The sequence below is a fragment of the Rhipicephalus microplus genome, unplaced genomic scaffold (genome assembly GCF_043290135.1).
Source record: "Rhipicephalus microplus isolate Deutch F79 unplaced genomic scaffold, USDA_Rmic scaffold_117, whole genome shotgun sequence".
In the NCBI taxonomy this organism is placed as follows: domain Eukaryota; kingdom Metazoa; phylum Arthropoda; class Arachnida; order Ixodida; family Ixodidae; genus Rhipicephalus; species Rhipicephalus microplus.
Window position 1 is genome coordinate 195,001 of NW_027464689.1, and position 10,000 is coordinate 205,000.

The following is a 10,000-nucleotide window of genomic DNA, read 5'->3' on the forward strand; positions in this document are numbered from 1 at the left end:
ATCGACAAGCCTCTCCCGTTTTTACCGTGGCGTCGCGGTTCACCACGGCAGGCGGGTCGGTCTCCTCCGCATAAAAAGGGGGACCCCCGCTTTTTGTTCCACGAAATCGCACAAGCTTTTTTCGCATCCACGGTTTGCCACCGCACACCAAAATGCCGATCCGGCTGCCTACTTTAGCCAACAGGTGGAGCCAGGCGCGCCGTACTTGCGCGGCACTTCCCACGTCCACCGAAGTCGGTGCCAAGGACCACTTTCGGCGCCGGAGCCGCGTACGAGCCTACTCGAGGCGGAAGAACGAAGCCAGCAAGGGCCTGGTCGCAAGTGCGTTCAATTGTCGGGACGTCCAAGTCCCTCGTTCTTCCGTGCTTCCTCTTTCGGCAAGTCGTTGCGGCACCTTCCCAAAGCGCGCAGACCCGCTAATCGCGACGAGCGCGACGTGGCCGTGCCGCCTTTCCCTCGGCAGCAAGCAAAACGCCTGGCAACGTCGACGCTCCCCTAACCGCGATCTCGCACCGTGTTTCGTGTGGCGAATTCAAAAGCCGGCCGGCGCTGCTGCAACCATTACGGTCGGTACGCATACGCCGCGGAGGGCGGGACGGTCATCGGAGCGTGCGGTTCCTCCATCGAGTACTGCGCACCTCGGCCGTCGCATCGCCGTGCCATGACCGGCCGCGCGTCAACGCGAACCGGTGCCAGCGAGATCCCTCGCCTGCAAGAACCGACCGGCAGCCTCCGTCACCCGAGGACGCGGAGGCGCTTGCCGCGGACGGCGGGACGGTATGCACTGGTGCACAGCGGACCCGTCACATCGCCAGTTCCTTGACCGACCGCCGACGCTTGTGCCGTTCCTCTCGTACTTGGCAGTCGCCGCGCGATTGTCGGGTCTCGTTCTTGCACGCTCGAACGGTCGGGAGGGCACTCGGCTGGCGTTTCGGGAACGCGCAGCCTCGCCTTCTACCGACGTAACCACGACTCGCCGTTCGCGCTCCGCCGCTCCTGTTTACAGTACTAGGCGGTCCCGCAGCGGTCGGGTCGCGCATTTCGAGCGCTTCGAGCCACGGTGCAGTGGCGGGTCGAAAGCCGACCTATGAGTGCGTTGCGCCGTTTGTACCCGCGTCCGCCACCTGGCCGACCGTCCAAGGTCGCGGTGTTGGCGTCCGCTGGGCGCAACAATTTGTCACGGGGTGCCGCTCCACATTCAGGCAGCCCCGTGGGGAAAAGCCGACCCCGCGTCCAAACGGGGTCAGCGGCAGAAAGTGTCGGGCGCAGACGCAGCTGAGGCGCTCACCCTTCACAATCCGTTAATGATCCTTCCGCAGGTTCACCTACGGAAACCTTGTTACGACTTTTACTTCCTCTAAATGATCAAGTTTGGTCATCTTTCCAACAGACCGGCGCAACCGAAAGGCCGCGCCGGACATCGGTCCGAAGACCTCACTAAATCATTCAATCGGTAGTAGCGACGGGCGGTGTGTACAAAGGGCAGGGACGTAATCAACGCGAGCTTATGACTCGCGCTTACTGGGAATTCCTCGTTCAAGGGGAACAATTGCAAGCCCCTATCCCAATCACGAAAGAAGTTCCACGGGTTACCCAGTCTTTTCAGACAGGGATAAAGACACGCTGCTTCCTTCAGTGTAGCGCGCGTGCGGCCCCGGACATCTAAGGGCATCACAGACCTGTTATTGCTCTGTTTCGTGCGGCTAGGAGCCGCTTGTCCCTCTAAGAAGGTTGTAAGGTGCTGGGAACCCCGCACCTATTTAATAGGCTAGAGTCTCGTTCGTTATCGGAATTAACCAGACAAATCGCTCCACCAACTAAGAACGGCCATGCACCACCATCCACCGAATCAAGAAAGAGCTCTCAATCTGTCAATCCTCCCAGTGTCCGGGCCGGGTAAGTTTTCCCGTGTTGAGTCAAATTAAGCCGCAGGCTCCACTCCTGGTGGTGCCCTTCCGTCAATTCCTTTAAGTTTCAGCTTTGCAACCATACTTCCCCCGGAACCCAAATACTTTGGTTTCCCGGAAGCTGCCCGCCGAGTCATTTGAGTAACTCAGGCGGATCGCTGGTTGGCATCGTTTATGGTCAGAACTAGGGCGGTATCTGATCGCCTTCGAACCTCTGACTTTCGTTCTTGATCAATGAAAACATTCTTGGCAAATGCTTTCGCAGTAGTTCGTCTTGCGACGGTCCAAGAATTTCACCTCTAGCGCCGCAATACGAATGCCCCCGTCCGTCCCTCTTAATCACTACCTCGTATTCCAAAAACCAACAGAACAGAAACGAGGTCTTGTTCTATTATTCCATGCAAGTTTATTCAGGCGACTCGCCTGCGTTGAGCACTCTAATTTTTTCAAAGTAAAAGCACCGGCCATCTCGAGGCACACAATGAAGTGCACCAAGAAAGAACCGGCATGATGTTCAGTCCGAGCCGTCGCATCGGGTAGATGCACTACTCGTCTGGAACTGAGATCCAACTACGAGCTTTTTAACCGCAGCAGCTTTAGTATACGCTATTGGAGCTGGAATTACCGCGGCTGCTGGCACCAGACTTGCCCTCCAATTGATCCTCGTTAAAGGATTTAGAGTGTACTCATTTCAATTACGGGGCCTCAAAAGAGTCCCGTATTGTTATTTTTCGTCACTACCTCCCCGTGCCGGGAGTGGGTAATTTGCGCGCCTGCTGCCTTCCTTGGATGTGGTAGCCGTTTCTCAGGCTCCCTCTCCGGAATCGAACCCTGATTCTCCGTTACCCGTAACAACCATGGTAAGCAAGTAACCTACCATCGAAAGTTGATAAGGCAGACACTTGAAAGAAACGTCGCCGGCTCGTGGCCATGCGATCAGCACAAAGTTATCCAGAGTCACCACACAATACGGGCCGAAACCCGATCGATCTTGGTCTAATAAAAGCACCCGTTACCCAAAGGGCTCCAGGCTCACTGCATGTATTAGCTCTAGAATTGCCACAGTTATCCAAGTAGGAAGAAACGATCTAAGGAACCATAACTGATTTAATGAGCCATTCGCGGTTTCGCCTTATTTCGGCATGTACTTAGACATGCATGGCTTAATCTTTGAGACAAGCATATGATTACTGGCAGGATCAACCAGGTAATCGTTCGACTGCGCGTCCGTCCTCGCCTTCGGCGGGCCGGACGCAGTCTGTGTGCGGCGGAGGCCACCTTCAGGCGCCCCAACACGCTTATTTTGCACTCCGAGATGACGGCGTTCGAGCTCGCTACGGCACAACCTTCCCGAAAGACGAGTGGGAGCCGTGCGGCAAGAAGCACGTTCATGCTCGCTCTTTTTCGTTGCATCGACTCGGTCGCGCCGTGCGGGTTGCCCAAGCCCGCTGCACTGTCGGTGGACCGGCCGGAACTAGCAACGGAGCCGAGACTGCAAAGCCGCCAGACGACGGGTCACGCCCGCGTCTTCGGCGCTTTCGCATCTGAATCGCCCGAGGACGACACGGAACACACCTCGATATCGTGGTAAAACGGCACCGTCCGACAACCAGCCCCTAACGCATCAAGCGGATGAGGCTGCAGACGACTGCCGTGGATTCCCCTGGAGCAGACCCGAGGACACGCTTGACGAGGCCGAAGCCCGCCGCATATCAGACACCCGGTCGCTTTCGCGTACGCCGCTCACGAGAACCCCCACATAATAGCAGCGATAAGTACCCAGACCTCCTTGGGCACTAATACGAGCGTACTCGAGAAAATTTCACCGCGGGTGTGCCCCGAAACGTGTGGCACGTTGAGCGTGCCACAAGTCTACGTCGCTCTCAAACCCGCCGAGGTCGTAGAATTTGCGACCCTACTCACGAAATTCCCACCGAGGATACGGCCGCAAACGTACCGCACCTTGGGTAGGCCACGAGTTTGTGCAACACTACGCTGACGGCACAGCACCGAGGTCGTGCGCGCACGCACGGGAAAATTCCGCCGCGGTTTCTGCCGAAAACGTGAGGCACCACGACTCTCCGCAAGTTCGCGTCGACTGCGAAAGACCGAAGTCGTGAACGACGTGTCCGCTACTCGCCGCCGACACGCTGGACACCAAACGTACAACGACTCGACGGCGTCGTAGAGGCCCACGACGCGGTTTTCCTTAACGACGTCTCGGCGTGGCACCGACAGGTTAGAACGGCCGACCAACGTTCCCTGTCCGCCGTTCGGCTCAGTCGAAGGGCTCGGCGACTTCGGCAACGCTGCGAAGCCGCACGGTGACGCACGCCATGTCCCCATTTTTTTTTTTCTTTCTGCGTCTGCCGGGGTGCCCCTATAATAGCAGCGATAAGCACCCAGACCGCCGTGGGTCGCTCGCCCCGGCTGACGTGGTTTTTCGTACTCCTGCGGCGGTCGCCGTCAAGCACGTCCAAATACGCTACTTTCGTGGGCGCATTCACGCTCTTTCGCTTCGCCGGAGTGCCAGCACTCACTCTGCCAAAAACGGCGAACATCCGAGCGGCGGTTCCCACTTTTGCGTCGGCGTCGCAAACCCCGCCCCGGCAGACGAGGTTTGCCTTACTCGTGCGACGGTGGCCGGCGGGCACGTCGAAAGACGCCGATATCGTGCGCGAATTGGCGCACCTTGGCTTCACCGGAGTGCCGCCACTGACTCCTCCAAAAACGGCGAAGATCCGAGCGGCGCTTCCCACTTTCGCATCGGCGTCCCGAACTCCGCCCCGGCTGACGCGGTTTACCGTACTCGTGCGACGGTCGCCGGCGAGCACGTGGAAAGACGCCGATATCGTGCCCGAATCGGCTCCGTTCGGCTTCGCCGGAGTGCCAGCACTGGCTCGGCGAAAGACGACGAACATCCGAGCGACGGTTCTCACTATTGCGTACGCGTCGCAAACCCCGCCCCGGCAGACGCACTTTGCCGTACTCGTGCGACGGTCGCCGGCGAGCACGTCGAAATACGCCGATATCGTGCCCGAATCGGCCCCGTTTGGCTTCGCCGGAGTGCCAGCACTCACTCGGCCAAAAACGGCGAACATCCGAGCAGCGGTACCCACTTAGCCGTCGGCATCCCGAACTCCGCGCCGGCTGACGCGGTTGCCGAGCTCGTGCGACTAGCGACCGCGAACGCGTCTCGCGACGCCGCTTTCGTGCGCGGCTCCCATTGCGACCTGGGTTACCCGAGCTCGACCAGCAAAAAAGAAGGTCGAAAAAAAATTTTTTTTTTCTGCGTCTGCCGGGGTGCCCCTATAATAGCAGCGATAAGCACCCAGACCGCCGTGGGTCGCTCGCCCCGGCTGACGTGGTTTTTCGTACTCCTGCAGCGGTCGCCGTCAAGCACGTCCAAATACGCCACTTTCGTGGGCGCTTTCGCGCTCTTTCGCGTCGCCGGTGTGCCAGCACTCACTCTGCCAAAAACGGCGAACATCCTAGTGGCGGTTCCCACTTTTGCGTCGGCGTCGCCAACCCCGCCCCGGCATACGCGGTTTGCCGTACTCGTGCGGCGGTGGCCGGCGGGCACGTCGAAAGACACCGATATCGTGCGCGAGTCGATGCTTCTTGGTCTCGCAGGAGGGCCGCCACTCACTCCTGCAAAAACGGCGAAGATCCGAGCGGCGCTTCCCACTTTTTCGTCGGCATCGCAAACCTCGCCCCGGCAGACGCGCTTTGCCGTACTCGTGCGACGGTCGCCGGCGAGCACGTCGAAATACGCCGATATCGTGCCCGAATCGGCCCCGTTTCGCTTCGCCGGAGTGCCAGCACTCACTCGGCCAAAAACGGCGAACATCCGAGCAGCGGTACCCACTTAGCCGTCGGCATCCCGAACTCCGCGCCGGCTGACGCGGTTGCCGAGCTCGTGCGACTAGCGACCGCGAACGCGTCTCGCGACGCCGCTTTCGTGCGCGGCTCCCATTGCGACCTGGGTTACCCGAGCTCGACCAGCAAAAAAGAAGGTCGAAAAAAAATTTTTTTTTCTGCGTCTGCCGGGGTGCCCCTATAATAGCAGCGATAAGCACCCAGACCGCCGTGGGTCGCTCGCCCCGGCTGACGTGGTTTTTCGTACTCCTGCAGCGGTCGCCGTCAAGCACGTCCAAATACGCCACTTTCGTGGGCGCTTTCGCGCTCTTTCGCGTCGCCGGTGTGCCAGCACTCACTCTGCCAAAAACGGCCAACATCCGAGCGGCGGTTCCCACTTTTGCGTCGGCGTCGTAAACCCCGCCCCGGCAGACGCGGTTTGCCCTACTCGTGCGACGGTCGCCGGCGAGCGCGTCGAAAGACGCCGATATCGTGCGCTAATTGGCGCTCCTTGGCTTCTCCGGAGTGCCGCCACTCACTCCTCCAAAAACGGCGAAGATCCGAGCGGCGTTCTCCACTTTCGCATCGGCGTCCCGAACTCCGCCCGGGCTGACGCGGTTTACCGTACTCGTGCGACGGTCGCCGCCGGGCACGTCGAAAGACGCCGATATCGTGCCGTAATCGGCCCCGTTTGGCTTCGCCCGAGTGCCAGCACTCACTCGGCCAAAAACGGCGAACATCCGAGCAGCGTTTCCCACTTTCGCATCGGCGTCCCGAAGCCCGCCCCGGCAGACGCGGTTTGCCCTACTCGAGCGACGGTCGCCGGCGATCACGTCGAAAGGCGCCGAATTCGTGCACGAATCGATGCTTCTTGGTCTCGCAGGAGGGCCGCCACTCACTCCTGCAAAAACGGCGAAGATCCGAGTTGCGCTTCCCACTTTTTCGTCGGCGTCCCGAACTACGCCCCGGCTGACGCGGTTTACCGTACTCGTGCGACGGTCGCCGGCGGGCACTTCAAAATACGCCGATTTCGTGGGCGCATTCACGCTGTTTCGCTTCCCCGGAGTGCCAACACTCACTCTGCCGAAAGCGGCGATCATCCGAGCGGCGGTTCCCACTTTTGCGTCGGCTTCGCAAACGGCGCCCCGGCAGACGCGCTCGTGCGACGTACTCGTGCGACGGTCGCCGGCGAGCACGTCGAAAGACGCCGATATCGTGCTCGAATCGACCCCGTTTCGCTTCGCCGGAGTGCTGCCAGTCACGGCGCAGAAAACGGCGAACAAGTGTTTTTTTTTTTTTTTCCTAGAATTTGTGTTATAGAAGGCACATTTGCTATCGGACGATAATTTTCAACTTTATCACGCGCACCGATTTTCGTGTAGAGGTTTGCAAGTTTATGGGAATTTCTCCACTTGGAATAATGCGATTTAGTAGTACTACGAGAACTTCATGGATGTACTCAAGGGTACGGGGCAAGTCAGTTACGTCAACACCTGCAGATTTTTTACACTTCAAACTGAAAATTGTTGGTTGTGAGTCCTCGTGTGATATTAAAGGCCGATTCGCTAACACATAGAACAAAGAAAGAAAGGAAGAAAAAACGCCCGCGCTCGCTCAAGAAACCTGGGTTCGCAACAAGTGGCAACAACAAGCAACCGAGCGAGTGCGCCAAAACCCGTGGCGGCCGAACAAACGCGAAGTCCCAACCGCGTCAGCCGGGGCGGCACGGGACAGGAAAAATCACTTCAGCCGGGGCGGCGGGGCACCGAATAAACCTCGTCACCTCGTCGCAGGATAAAAGAGGAAACAAAAAGTCTAAACAGCGTCTGCTGGAGCGAATGCGTAATAAAACAACAACAACAACAAAAAAAAACACCCGCGCTCAAGAAGTCTGCAATCCTCACAAAAGGCGACTGTGACCGAGCAGCGTCAGCCGGGGCCGTGCGGAAACGGAAAAACCGCGACTACCGGGGCGTCGAGGCACCGAAAAATCCACTTCAGCCGCGGCGAAAAAAAAAACAAAAAGAAAGACGGAGGGGGGGGGGAACCACGTCTGCCGGGGCGAAGGAAAAAAAAAACGCGTCTGCCGGGGCGAGCCCGGGTGCGGCACCACCGGGAAAACTGTGGCAAACAGACATGGCGATCGAGTGAGTGGGCCGCCAGCCAGGCTCAGCCAAAAAGTGCAAAGTCCGAACTGCGTCAGCCGGGGCGGCAAAAACCGCGTCAGCCGGGGCGGCGCAAAAAACCGCGTCTGCCGGGGCGGCACGAAACCGCGTCAGCCGGGGCGGGGCGAAAACTGCGTCAGCCGGGGCGAAAGAAAAAAAAAACGCGTCTGCCGGGGCAAGCCCGGGTGCGGCACCACCGGGAAAACTGTGGCAAACAGACATGGCGATCGAGTGAGTGGGCCGCCAGCCAGGCACAGCCGAAAAGTGCAAAGTCCGAACCGTGTCAGCCGGGGCGACGCAAAAACCGCGTCAGCCGGGGCGGCGCGAAAACCGCGTCAGCCGGGGCGGCACGAAACCGCGTCAGCCGGGGCGGCGCGAAAACTGCGTCAGCCGGGGCGGCGCGAAAACCTCGTCAGCCGGGGCGAGCGAAAAGGGGGGGGGGGGGAACCACGTCTGCCGGGGCGAAAGAAAAAAAAAACGCGTCTGCCGGGGCGAGCCCGGGTGCGGCACCACCGGGAAGACTGTGGCAAACAGACATGGCGATCGAGTGAGTGGGCCGCCAGCCAGGCTCAGCCCAAAAAGTGCTAAACCGCGTCAGCCGGGGCGGCGCGAAAACCGCGTCTGCCGGGGCGGCGCGAAAACTGCGTCAGCCGGGGCGAGCCCGGGTGCGGCACCACCGGGAAAACTGTGGCTAACAGACATGGCGATCGAGTGAGTGGGCCACCAGCCAGGCTCAGCCAAAAAGTGCCAAGTCCGAACTGCGTCAGCCGGGGCGGCAAAAACCGCGTCAGCCGGGGCGGCGCAAAAAAACCGCGTCTGCCGGGGCGGCACGAAACCGCGTCAGCCGGGGCGGCGCGAAAACTGCGTCAGCCGGGGCGAAAGAAAAAAAAAACGCGTCTGCCGGGGCGAGCCCGGGTGCGGCACCACCGGGAAAACTGTGGCAAACAGACATGGCGATCGAGTGAGTGGGCCGCCAGCCAGGCACAGCCGAAAAGTGCTAAGTCCGAACTGCGTCTGCCGGGGCGGCACGAAACCGCGTCAGCCGGGGCGGCGCGAAAACCGCGTCTGCCGGGGCGGCACGAAACCGCGTCAGCCGGGGCGGCGCGAAAACTGCGTCAGCCGGGGCGAGCCCGGGTGCGGCACCACCGGGAAAACTGTGGCAAACAGACATGGCGATCGAGTGAGTGGGCCGCCAGCCAGGCACAGCCGAAAAGTGCTAAGTCCGAACTGCGTCTGCCGGGGCGGCACGAAACCGCGTCAGCCGGGGCGGCGCGAAAACCGCGTCTGCCGGGGCGGCACGAAACCGCGTCAGCCGGGGCGGCGCGAAAACTGCGTCAGCCGGGGCGAGCCCGGGTGCGGCACCACCGGGAAAACTGTGGCAAACAGACATGGCGATCGAGTGAGTGGGCCGCCAGCCAGGCACAGCCGAAAAGTGCTAAGTCCGAACTGCGTCAGCCGGGGCGGCAAAAACCGCGTCAGCCGGGGCGGCGCAAAAAACCGCGTCTGCCGGGGCGGCACGAAACCGCGTCAGCCGGGGCGGCGCGAAAACTGCGTCAGCCGGGGCGAAAGAAAAAAAAAACGCGTCTGCCGGGGCGAGCCCGGGTGCGGCACCACCGGGAAAACTGTGGCAAACAGACATGGCGATCGAGTGAGTGGGCCGCCAGCCAGGCACAGCCGAAAAGTGCTAAGTCCGAACTGCGTCTGCCGGGGCGGCACGAAACCGCGTCAGCCGGGGCGGCGCGAAAACCGCGTCTGCCGGGGCGGCACGAAACCGCGTCAGCCGGGGCGGGGCGAAAACTGCGTCAGCCGGGGCGAAAGAAAAAAAAAACGCGTCTGCCGGGGCAAGCCCGGGTGCGGCACCACCGGGAAAACTGTGGCAAACAGACATGGCGATCGAGTGAGTGGGCCGCCAGCCAGGCACAGCCGAAAAGTGCAAAGTCCGAACCGTGTCAGCCGGGGCGACGCAAAAACCGCGTCAGCCGGGGCGGCGCGAAAACCGCGTCAGCCGGGGCGGCACGAAACCGCGTCAGCCGGGGCGGCGCGAAAACTGCGTCAGCCGGGGCGGCGCGA

At 60.7% G+C, this 10,000-nt stretch overlaps 1 non-coding gene across 1 annotated transcript; it reads right to left on the minus strand.

The window, feature by feature from the left end:
* Window positions 1-1,302: 1,302 nt before the first annotated feature.
* On the minus strand, window positions 1,303-3,117 carry LOC142790606 (small subunit ribosomal RNA). The gene has a single exon (XR_012889636.1). It is a non-coding gene; the product is annotated as a small subunit ribosomal RNA (ribosomal RNA).
* Between the last annotated feature and the right edge of the window lie 6,883 nt (window positions 3,118-10,000).